The following is a 12,377-nucleotide window of genomic DNA, read 5'->3' on the forward strand; positions in this document are numbered from 1 at the left end:
GTGTTTCGCTTACGAAAGAAAATAATACTGGCCATTAAAATAGAAAGGACGTTTCGAAGTCTCTTTTGATAGAGCGTTTTATGTATAATTTTTCCATATCTGTTTTTAAAATAGCTTTTATTTGGACGTGTCATGATGTTCAAATTTGCAAGTATTAAAATGAAAACGAAATTAACGTCGGATTATCCATGTACTAAAGATTTTACTTTTTTTTTTTTTCTCAGTTTCCTTCAACAAACAAAAGTTGTCCTAACGTTGTTACAACGTTGTCTTGGTTGTTTTGACACAGTACAGTGTATTATCATGTTGATTAATGCACGTTGCTAACGTTACTGTTATAGATATGTCATAAGGATGATTTAAGTATACACTATTTAACGCACTTTTCTACTGTACCAATATAAATGCATGATTCAAAATATTAGATTCGAACTATATACTTTTTCTTTCTCTTAAGAAACAAACAGTTTTGTTCTATCAAAACCATTTTAAAAATGAACTTTGCGTTATTTAATACCGGACAGGTACCTTATTACGAATTTTGTTTAAGGTTTCATTTAGCATTACTTATCAACTTCATACAAGTTTTTTTCAAATTAATTATTGTTTATGGGTTTAAGTGATAATGGCCGATATAATCAGTCACTTTGATAGGCTGATAACATCCATTTGCTCTTAATTAATTATATTTTGCTTTGATTTGATTTTTTTTTTAAAACAACAGTGTGAGCTTGATTCCCTTGCTCATTAAGATATTGTTTATATTGTAAACATTATACCTAAATTAAAAGTATAAAGTCGCATTTGGCGGTTCTTTATTACACATGTCTTGAATCAACAACAATGTTCCATCTTTCGTTGTGACAACATTACGGCATAACCTTAAGACAACAATAGCTGTTACGTTGCTACAACATTTTCACCACTTTATTTGTGTTCTGGGAATATGGGTCGGAGATTTGCCATCTCAAAATTAAATAATCATCAAATCTGAAAACAGAACAGCGTTTTATACCCTTCAGTTAAAGCGCGATTGTAATAACAACTGTCAAACACGAGGCCGTTTTTATGGTATGAAACTGTAGCTCGATTAAGCTCATGTGACTATTTTGCATCCATTTCTTTGGTATATTAGTAAGAACGGTGATATACGTTGAAAGCCCAAGAGAACGTGCCACTTGTCGGATTTGCCTTTTTGCACAGCTTCCGTTTATTGACGTTTGATCCCACGAAAACAGGTTTTAAGCATTTTCTAAAAGCTCTAAAACCTGTTTCCTGTATAACCTAAAAATTCTAAGCTGTTGGTTGCAAAACCTAAATGCTCTAAATAATTTTAGTTGCAAAAACTAAATACTGTAGTATACGTTGGTTAAAACTAGATGTTAAAAGTTAAATAATTCTCAGCGGTTATTTATTCGGTTTATAGATATGGTATTATATGTACTGTTATACTGTTCTATGTCTTTGGCGTTTACCCTGTGCCATTAAAAGGGGTTCATGTTTGAACTTTTGGATACAAGGCTTGTTTCTGTAGTGTTCAATATAAATCATGTTATAAACGCTTGTATAGACGGTTTTTGATTTTATGATTTTAATTCCTGCCGGAAACATGAAGTTTCGATAAAACTAAAACTAAAAGCTCCAGCTTTACTATGCATATATTTAATCTGGATCAAGATTTGCACAGATGGAAGAAGGATTTGCTTTTTCTCAAAATGCATATGATTTTTCATATAAAATCACAGGTAAAGTATTTCTTCCAGCCATCCCTAAGAACAACAAAACAAAAAGAAACAACAACAACAACAACAACACAACAACAGCAAAAAACAAAAACCTACAACATATATTTTTTTTTTAATAATACAATGAAAAATACAGGATTGTGATATTTTAATAACCAACAACAACATTTATCATTGTTGGAAGAGCATTTTCATTGAATAAGATTAGATTATTACGGGTTCACGGTGTTTCATCTCAATATAATCACGTGACCTGCCATCATGACGAGACGTCAACGTTTTATATCTACGCCCTATTATACGTACTAGGCGGCATTTATGATTGACAAAGGATTTATAGCGTAGAGTTTCTCAAGAAATATATTGAGCTTATCTTTCTTTTTACCGAACACAAAAGAAACACACCTGTATGAAAACACATATGAAGATTACTTTACCATGTAAAATAAATATGAAAAATGTTTTTTTTTCTCAGGAACATTCTAATTCCTGAATTATAAAAATGTACTAATGCGATTTATGTATGTCGTCATTTCAGAAATAGAAATTCTGAGAAATATCTTTTAAAAACTTAGTCTAGCTTCGATGGATTAAACTAAAAGCAGTGCATTAAACATGAAAATAATCAAGGGAATCATACTGTTTTTTTTATATTTTTCTAGCGACGGGTACGCGTTTACAAGCCGAAATTGACGTGATACAGGATATAAAAGATTTTTTTCAATATCGACCGGTGAATCGTGAAAGAATCTCTTTTAAATGCCAGATCTGCATTGCAAAAGGTATGGAATATTGTGAAAATACCTATTTCTTGTGACCTGCATCACGTCGAGTTCGGTGTGCAAACACGTATCCGTCGAGACTGCAGGTGATATTTTATTTATTACATCCCTTACTTTTTTCCCTATCTGTTCATTTATGTTTATCGGTTTCAGTTTAAATTTAATTAACCGCTGTTCGTCAAATGTACATATATGGAATGGCTTGCGCGGATTAATATGTAAGACTGTTTTATGTATTGAAGTCAAGGGAAGCTACTCCAGTGAAACAAGTCGGAAGTGACAAAATTTATTTTATTGAGCAAAGAACACTAGTTTTATAAGATAAGATAAGATAAGATAAGATAAGATAAGATAATCTTTATTTAAAGTCGGTTATGATACACATAAACAACACTAGCTGATAGCTTTTTTCCGACATAATAGATTATCCAGTAACAGACAAACAAAAGACCTAAAATATTCAAGATCATAATATCACATGTTAATTAAAATGTTAAGACATAGGTTATAATGAGATTATAGGCTTCATTACCAGATACATCAAAAGTTACAAGATAAGACATTTTTATGATTTAAATACTGGCCCAATGCATTAAGTGAAATTTAAATAAAAGCAACAATAAGACACAAAACATGTAATTTAAACAGCAATACATGTTTAAGTGATAAGATAGTTGTTAGCGGCTATTACAAAGCAATTCAACATATAGGACAGATTTTTACTATATACACAAATAAGATGCTGGAGGTGAACGCTAATCGTTTTCTAAAAAAATATATAAGACGAAAAGAAAATAAGACACTGAAAAAAAATCACGCATTACGATGCATAGATAAAAAATGGGTATAGAAGATCCTATTATCACCACGGTCAGACCTGTGGTGAACTGATTAGCATTCACTTCAAGCATAGGAATAAAACCAGACTACAGAAAAGCAAAAGCTTTTTGCTAAGAAAAAGATGATGCATTACATTTATATCTCAGTAAAATAAACACAATTATAATACGAAAAGCAATTATGTTACAGCAAAAAAACCAACAAAAAACATAAAGGATACTTCATTTACGAGTATAAAATATCGTCATTTCCTAAGGACGTAACGCGGCCATTTTTAACATCATGGTCGAAAGTGAACGTTCGTATGATTTTTTGACGATTATTTTATGCAAAACGGAGGGATTTTTTTTGAGTCAATCGCTATCACTATCAATGAAACAAATTCGACTTCTTTTTATATTGGAAAGCTGCTCATGTGTATGATCATGTATATTTATGATATTCTTATTGGCAAACAACTAGTTATCTAAATAGATCGAAAGATAATTTTTCTTATAGATTTACATGCTACTGGTGGCGTGCGTAAAATTAGGTTATGTTATGTATGTACAATAGGACATGTTTCACTAGTGTTTTACCCTAGTTTTAGCAACGCGAAAGTAGTTCCTAGACAACATACCATTCTAGCATGTTATGGAATCTGAAAACGACAGAATGGTGATACGGATGTTTCTTTGCTTGTCCTTTAACTGTTTTAATATAATCAAAGCGAATATTGTTCCCGTCAATACCAATTATGCAGCAAACACGAACATTTTTAATGTAAAATAATGAAGTGCTTAAATTAAGCATGTTTGGCGTTGTTCCTGGTAAAGGATTGTTATATTGCACGCCAAACTAGGAGAGTGGGCGTTTAAAATATTTCAAATGTCGCAGATGTGATAGATTTGCAGTACATAAATATCAATAGATTAAGCTGCAAACATTAGAACGCATGCTTGCAAAAACGCTAAAACACAATAGATATCAATGCCAGTGCCTTATAAATAGAATTTCGCAAATTGGCTACGTCGCTTGAGTAGAGTGTCCAAATTTTGGAAAGAAAATTGATTAAACAATTGTTAATGATAAGTAGGGCTGATTTATAGCGATTCAAGGTAAATAAGTCCAGAGCGGCATACTGGATGAGGTTTTTCCAATTTGAAAGCAGTATAACCAAGCTTTGCAAAGAATGGAAAACAAAACCTTAAGTCTGTGAAAGATCAAAGTGAACTTCGTCAAAATAAGAATCAAATTAAGAAAACTAAGTAGTGCGATCTGGGTGTCAGTCGAATTCTATCGAGATATTATACCGAAACAATGCAGCCAAGTTTGGCAAAGAGTAGAACAAATGCTTAATTTAAAGTTGGACGCTGACAATGCCGGGTAGCGTACTTCTCTTTATGTCTGCCGTGCTACGCTGGCTACATAAAAATTCAAATGATGTAAATTGCTGACAGAATCCAGCCGAGATAGTATGGCTGATAGTGAAACCACGTTTGGCTAAGAATGGATAACAAACCCTCAAGTGAGAGAACGGTCAAAGAAACTTTGTTTAAATTAAAGATAGTCTAGGGTCTTAACCCTGAATTTGATTGTGTATTTTGGTTGATTGTTGAATTCAATCGAGATATTATGCCAACACAGTATCAATTTCGATTGAGCTTGGATCACAAATGCTTATGTTACAGTGGAACAACGCTGACGACGACGAAGCCGGGCATTTTTACATTTATTTGTCCAATGAATTACATGTTTCTAAAATATGACATACACTTATTATAGTAAGAAAGCAGTCATCAGGTATTAACTTTAACCAGTTGAATAGGTATACTTAAACATGGACTGGACCAGTAGGCAAAATATAATCTTTAACACTCAGCTGGTTACTGAGTTATTTGTACGTATTTACCAAACAAATGAGGTTACCGCCCATGCACGGTTCGAGGCAAAGCGTGATTTCTGAGGATTACAAATAGTGAACGAGATCTCAAACTCACATACTCGTCTCAAAGTATGCAAAATAACAGGTGTGTATGATAATATTGGTGCTCGTAATACTGAATACTATTCCTGGAATCTATGAACGCTTTTATTGAAATGTTCAAAATTGATGTTGTAAAATTGGTCAGCTTGAATGTGGTATAACAATTTAAGAATTTCAATAAAAAACCCACATCAAATTAAAACAGCTGTCAAGTGTCGTTGCTTTGATGATAACGATGAGGTATTATGTACATTGAAAAATTGGTGACCATATGTATGCACTTTCACATCAATAGATGTCTTTATCTAAATGTTAAGGGTTAGGGAGTATTCGATTGTTTATATTACACTGGTGATATATCAATTACAGAAAATTACTGAGGTATTAACAAAGTTATTTTCACCGCAACTATTTTGTTCTCGTAGTTTACCGACACGAACCAACAATAAGTTTGAACCAACTGATATGTTCATTCAATGGAATCCATCCTTCTACATCGACTGCCGTATAATTTCGATGCTTAGGACCTCACAGCTCTAATTACTCTCCGTCCATTCATTTCCCCTCTTTCTCAAACCTCGCAGAGGGCGATGATAGCAATCACTATATAAACCATTTTCATTTTTACCAATCACACAGCAGACCAATGGAATCAAACCACTTACGCAGCATTGCATCCTAACTTAGTCTATATATCGAAACCAGTCTGGCATTAATGATAATAAAAATTGCTGTAGGAATCAAGCCAACAATTTTTAAATCAAAGTGAATTATATGCATTTCAAGTGAAGATAGCGTTTTATGTTTGCCTACTAATATATCAATACTAGTTTGTTAACAATAGAATTGCTGTTAAGACGTATTGTAATGTTCTCCGTTGTGCATATATTTTTGTTAAGACAGCCAGCATAAATTCATTGCTGTTGTGTTCAGTAATCACGTCATTGAATTCAAATTACAAAACATAAAAGTCTGCAACTTATAAAGCAGACACTGAACGGTAATTTCTTTCGTACTTAAAAAATATAAACTAATATATGCATGACAGACACCATTTAGGAAAGTAAAGATCTTTCAGACATTGTTTTATGTTAATTTCGGAGCACTCTTTTCCTGTTTAAACATGAGAATTCGATAAAAGTCGGTAAAACTGTTTTAATATGACTGAATAATACGAAAATTCGAATGCATTTCCAACAGACCAGCATAGAAAAAGAGTGTTAAAAGGGGAAAGAAAATTAACATATGAACAAAATAGACTTTCAATCATCTAATGTCGACTCCTAATGTGTTGGTGTCCTCATACCACCCTTTAATGTATTAATGCTTATTAAAGATGAATTACATCGTTCGATTGTGAACAACTCCAAACATCATTGCTTATGAAATTCTTCGTGCAATCTCAAGTGTTCGTTCCTGGTACATTCCCATGATATTGTTTTATTTAAAAAAAAGGTAGCTATCATTGAGGATACCGAGATTTATTTCTGTTTTAATTTTGATTAAACAGATACATGTCATTGCATGGAATTAAAGTTTTAACTGTACGTTAAAGTTTATGTTGCTGTTGCTGTTCTTCAAAAGGTCAACAGAAGCTCAGAACGAGCAGATACACTTTACAAGTATTCTTCGAAATTCAAACTTAATGGAACAGGCCCGCTGGAAAAGTTCTTAAGAGTAATAACACCAAGAGCAGAAAGCCAATGACCACAAGCAACAAATTATATGCATTTCTAAAAAATAATTAAGTATATGAAAAACTACAGAAACGAGCTCAGTAGTCGAAAGTTTAAACATAAACCCCGTTCAATGGCACAGGGTAAAACGCTAGAGACATAGAACACAAAAACAAACAATCACACACAAGAAACATGAAACAACATCACAAAGGTTGTAGCACAAAACAAGCAGCACAAAAAATTATCTGAAAAAACTAATAAGTTTGACGTCGTTCGCGAACATGAGTCATGTTGAGTTATTCACCTTGACAACACGATCGAGGTGTTAAACGAACTACAGGGACAAGCCACGTAGCGATCTTTTTCACCAAATACCAGTCTTACATACACTGAATGAGAAACATACAACGTGCAACCAATGCCGACCAACCACACACGCTTTAAATCATGTTTACCAATAAATGTTGGAATGGTTAGCGGAACAGGCGTCCACAGGGAGTTCATAAAAGCTATTGGGACCCCAGCTTCACTCTTGCACCACACTCATTAAGTCTGGCCTAGGTTTGCATTTCGATCATTCGATACTGGACTACGCCCTGAACTTTAATGTATGTATTGCACAGATTGTATTTTTGTTATTGTTGTTCAACCTCAATGAAATCATAGCGGTTTGCGAGCACTCTTACAGCAGACTATATCAATGGAACTACTTTAACAATGGTGCAATGTTAGACTTTCTGTAATCTTGCTAAGTGTTGTAAAGTATCGTTGTTCCAATGGGATGGCGGTATTTCTACAATCCACCGTTTTATGGTAAATCAGTTGACAGCAGTTATTAGCTTCAATTAGGTAAATTGTAGATTTAAACAGAGGCATGATCAGTTTATAAAAATCTGACCTCAAACACTTAGCTGTTAATGGGATATTAGTATGCAATAACTAAATAAATGAGGTTACCGCCCAAGAACGGCAAGAGGCAAATCGATTTGACTGAAGACAAAACAATGAGTGAGATCTTAACCTCACACACTCGTTCCAAAATGTACACAGTGACAGAAAAAATACTCAAACAATTTATACTATTTCTGGAATCTATGGAAGCTTTAATGTCTATGTTCAAAATTTAAGTTTGATAATCAGTTAGCTTGATTGTGCTATTACCGTCTGAGAAATTTTAAAAACCAGGCGCAATAAATAGCTGTCAAGTGTCGTAGCTCTTCAGTTCTGTCATGGACTGTTTTCAGCAATTTATGGGATTAGTGTGTTTATCTCAAAACATTGGCTTAGGGAGAATTTGTGTGTTTAACAAGTAATATATCAACAGCAAATAGTTGAGTTATCAACCAAAGAGAATGTCAACTTAAAGATATTTATCTCGTAGCTTAAGAAATCAAACTAACAATTAGTTTGAACTTAATAATATGTTAAGCCAATGCCAGCCCTCCTTTTAAAATATAATGCCTGAAATTTCCGATGTTTAAAACCTAACAGTTTTCTTTACTTTCCATACTTTCTCAGCTCGCTCACGTTCGCCCATGCACACATGTTTTTGTCTTCTAATTGTGTCTCATATTGTTCTTACTTTTACACACACAAAAAACGAAAAAAATGAGCTATATGAAAACAAATCCATATGCTCATGTCTTATACATATTCATATTTCGTATACTAGTATATATTCTTTCCAACAAATTGACTAAATTTATGGTCGATTGTAAAGAAAGCTGAAATAAATCACTCTCAACTCTGTTTCCTGGTCAGAAACCAGTACTGTGTACATTTTGATAGGACATTGGAAGGTTCCCCTGTTTGGGCTCGAACCGTCAATCTCTTACGTAGATTATCTAATTCGATTATTATGTTTGATTTTATATATGTATTCCCATAGATATTGATGAAACCGAAAAAGTCATGTGATATTTATAGATTATCAAAGAACATTTGGATTAAACAATATTTATTCGGATATTTCATTTACAATTTGTACACAATATGAGCATATACACCAAGTATATGCCTGGACAGCTGTACAAAAGAAAATAGACACGTGATATATGCAGACAACAATAAATATACAGCATAAGAAAGGTTAAAGCTTATACAATTTCCAATTAAGCTGCATTTAATGATGTAAAAATGTTATGTTTCATCAAATATTAACAATGGGATATGAGTTATAAGATGTTAGGTGTGAGTTGAAATAAATGGTGAAGAGGAATAAGTAATAATATGCAAATGATAAGAAGGATGGGGCGGGGAAACGATGACAGTGGGGGAAATGGACAGGTCAAGTCAACGGTGGATTCAAAGTTGTTCTAAATTATGTAGGAGATTAAAAAACTTTAGTTTATCGAATACAGTGCTTTAGTTTATCGAATACAGTGCTTTAGTTTATCGAATACAGTGCTTTAGTTTATCGAATACAGTGCTTTAGTTTATCGAATACAGTGCTGAACCTTTCCGATTATCATAATGTTTGTCTGAAGAATTACTTCCTTTACCCCAATCAATAGTATTTGGATAGACAAGGACCGGATATTATATAACTGGTCAAAATAGCATGATAAAGTCCGAAGGCTAGTAGAGTTTCTAAGATTGTACGAGATTGAATTTCAAACTGGGAATGGAATAAGTGTTGAAAGATACGTAGGTGTAAGAGAATTAATCATCATGTAGAGAATGGTTAGTTTATTTTGTAGCCTTCTTTCATTTCGAGATTCAAGTCCGTTACAGTGTACAGGTTTGGCATATTGTGAAGTAGTGTAAAATATTTTATTGTAGTGTAGTGTATTGTATTTTGTGTATTGTATTCGGTAATGAATGTATTCGGTATTGAATTGTGTTGTATTGTATTGAATTGTTTTGTATTGTATTGTACAGGCCGCTGTTTGGAATATTGATGTATGGAATTGTTATACTTTAAATGGATTTATTTTGAAGTAATTTGTAACAAACATACATTACAATAAGATAGTTTGGGCCATAGTTTCGTTTGAACAGTTTTCATTTGTCACCTAAGATTTGTTCTGCTTGTGACATTAGAATAACGACCATTATGTTTTATAAAAAAATCTGATTTTGAATTTGGTTTAATATTGAATAAAACTAGCAGAAGGCAATATTTAAACACACAGTTTAGAACGGAATAAGTTCTACTGACGTTTCTATTAGCTTTAATGATCACCAAATTAAAAATAACTGCTTCAACCATGTGATTCACCCATGGGCATGATTAAAAGAATAAACATTAAGTGAAAGTCATTTTTTTCGGGGAAATCTTGATTGCGCTAGATGAGCCAACTGTAAATCAACTGAAACGACAACCAAGGTAGCAAAGTTCCTAAATTGATTAAAAGTATAGATTTCTGACACAATATGGTCTCTGAGAACAAGAAGGGAAGCCATGTGATTAAATGGTTTATTACAGTAAAAAATGGTGTCAATGTCAAGGTAATATATAGATATACTGGTGATTTTTTGATATAAGCAAAGACTATCATAATCCGACCTAACAAGTGTGTATTAGCACATCTTCTTTGAAAACTTTATTGTGGCCGTGAAAAAATAATCAACATTTCCAAATTGAGCATAATTCGACGGGTATAAACTAGAATGCAGGCTGTATTATTATTATTTGGCTCGGATTTAGCGAAACATGAGGGATAAATCAGGGAAAATAAGAAATAAGGCATAACACGCTTCTGTGTTTGTTATTATTTTATGTTCTTTTGCCAATACAGATATGAACAAAATTGTTTATACGTCTAATGCCTGTTGTAAAAGTACAGTTATTGAGGTCATACTAAGCTTTGTGAATATGTAACTTACAACTTATATAAACATTCAGACGGAGTAATTTATGTGTAAGCAAACTTCCATGGAGGCATGCATGTTTTTGTGTTCTGATGTATGAATGAATACGCATCTACGGACTCTTGAATACTATTATGCCTGGGGCGTATGTATCAAGACCACTCTCGCTAAATGCTCTGGACGAAAAAAACCGTCTAGTTACGGTCTTAACCCTGCAAGAAGCATTTATTTTCTGAATGAAGTAAGCAAATATACACTTATATTCCATGAATACACCGGCAAGATATTTTAGCCTATATTATGATATTCATATACACGCAAATGGTATACAGATGATTTCAATGTAAATGATGTTGTTCGCCAAATGTTTTATATTAGTCTTAAGAATCAGCAATCCAGACAGCAATCCATCTTTAAAACTTTAACCTACCCTTTTAAAATCTATGCGGCGGCCTATAATTTTCTTTTCGTCCAAGTATCTTTTAAAACCATAACGTTATTTTTGAAATTAATTTTCGTGTTATATTTAAACAGAGCAAAGGATGAAATGCTTTTCCCCAAAAATATTCCCTCATTTCTCTTTTTTCCGCTAAATCCAAGCCCCACTGATGACCGAGTCTTCAGCCTACCAGTTGAATTGTGCACACATTGACACAATGTTAATGTGTTCTCGACAGCGGTAAAAGTATGCTCAGGATGGGAGCTGTAGCGGGAGGGGTCTCCCCTCCGTTAGGAGCGTTTAAAAGAATACAGACATGAATGAACATTAATTTTTATGCAAAAAGCTACAGAAACAAGCTCAGTAGCAAAATGTTTAAACCCCGGTTGAATGGCACTGGGTAAACGCCAAAGACATATAACATAAATTCACAAACAAGAAATATGGAAGAACAGCACAAAACTCCACAAGCAGCACAGTGCATACATAATGTATATAAAAAAACTAGGTATGTGTATCAAGGATTGTTAGGTACCGCCTTGGAACGGTCAGTAAAATGTAAATTTACTGGGCGTTTAAACCAGTTTGTGTGCACAAGCGCATAATTATCCCCAATATTCAGTGAAATTAACACACACTTTAATTTCCCAAAAGAGTTCATGTTATGTTGGTTTATTGTGGTGAGGGGTTCATGAATATTTACATCTTAGCCGACTCTTTTGCGTGTACGCCCAGAACGTACTGGAGTTCACATAGGTACTGGGTGTCAGTATTCTTGCTAATATTCAATTAGGCGATATTGTGACGTCGGTTGGCTTTTCGGTTGATTTATATTTAAACCTTCTAGCTAAATCAAAAGTTCACGAAAATACAAAAAAACCTTATTGTTCTTCTAACCATGCCTAAAAGAATGATTAAAAGAGAAAATGTTCAGTCTGATGATCATTAAAGCTAATAGAAATGCATCTCCAAACATTGCCCCTAGTCCGTTGCCCTCTATGAAATTACTTTCGCTCGTTAACAGCATAGTTAGATAAATGTTCGTGAAAGAACGAAAACAAATTTGGTAATTACTCTCTATTTTTAGGCTATAAATACGTAATTGTTAAAACC

This window comes from Mya arenaria, chromosome 5 (genome assembly GCF_026914265.1).
Source record: "Mya arenaria isolate MELC-2E11 chromosome 5, ASM2691426v1".
NCBI lineage: Eukaryota > Metazoa > Mollusca > Bivalvia > Myida > Myidae > Mya > Mya arenaria.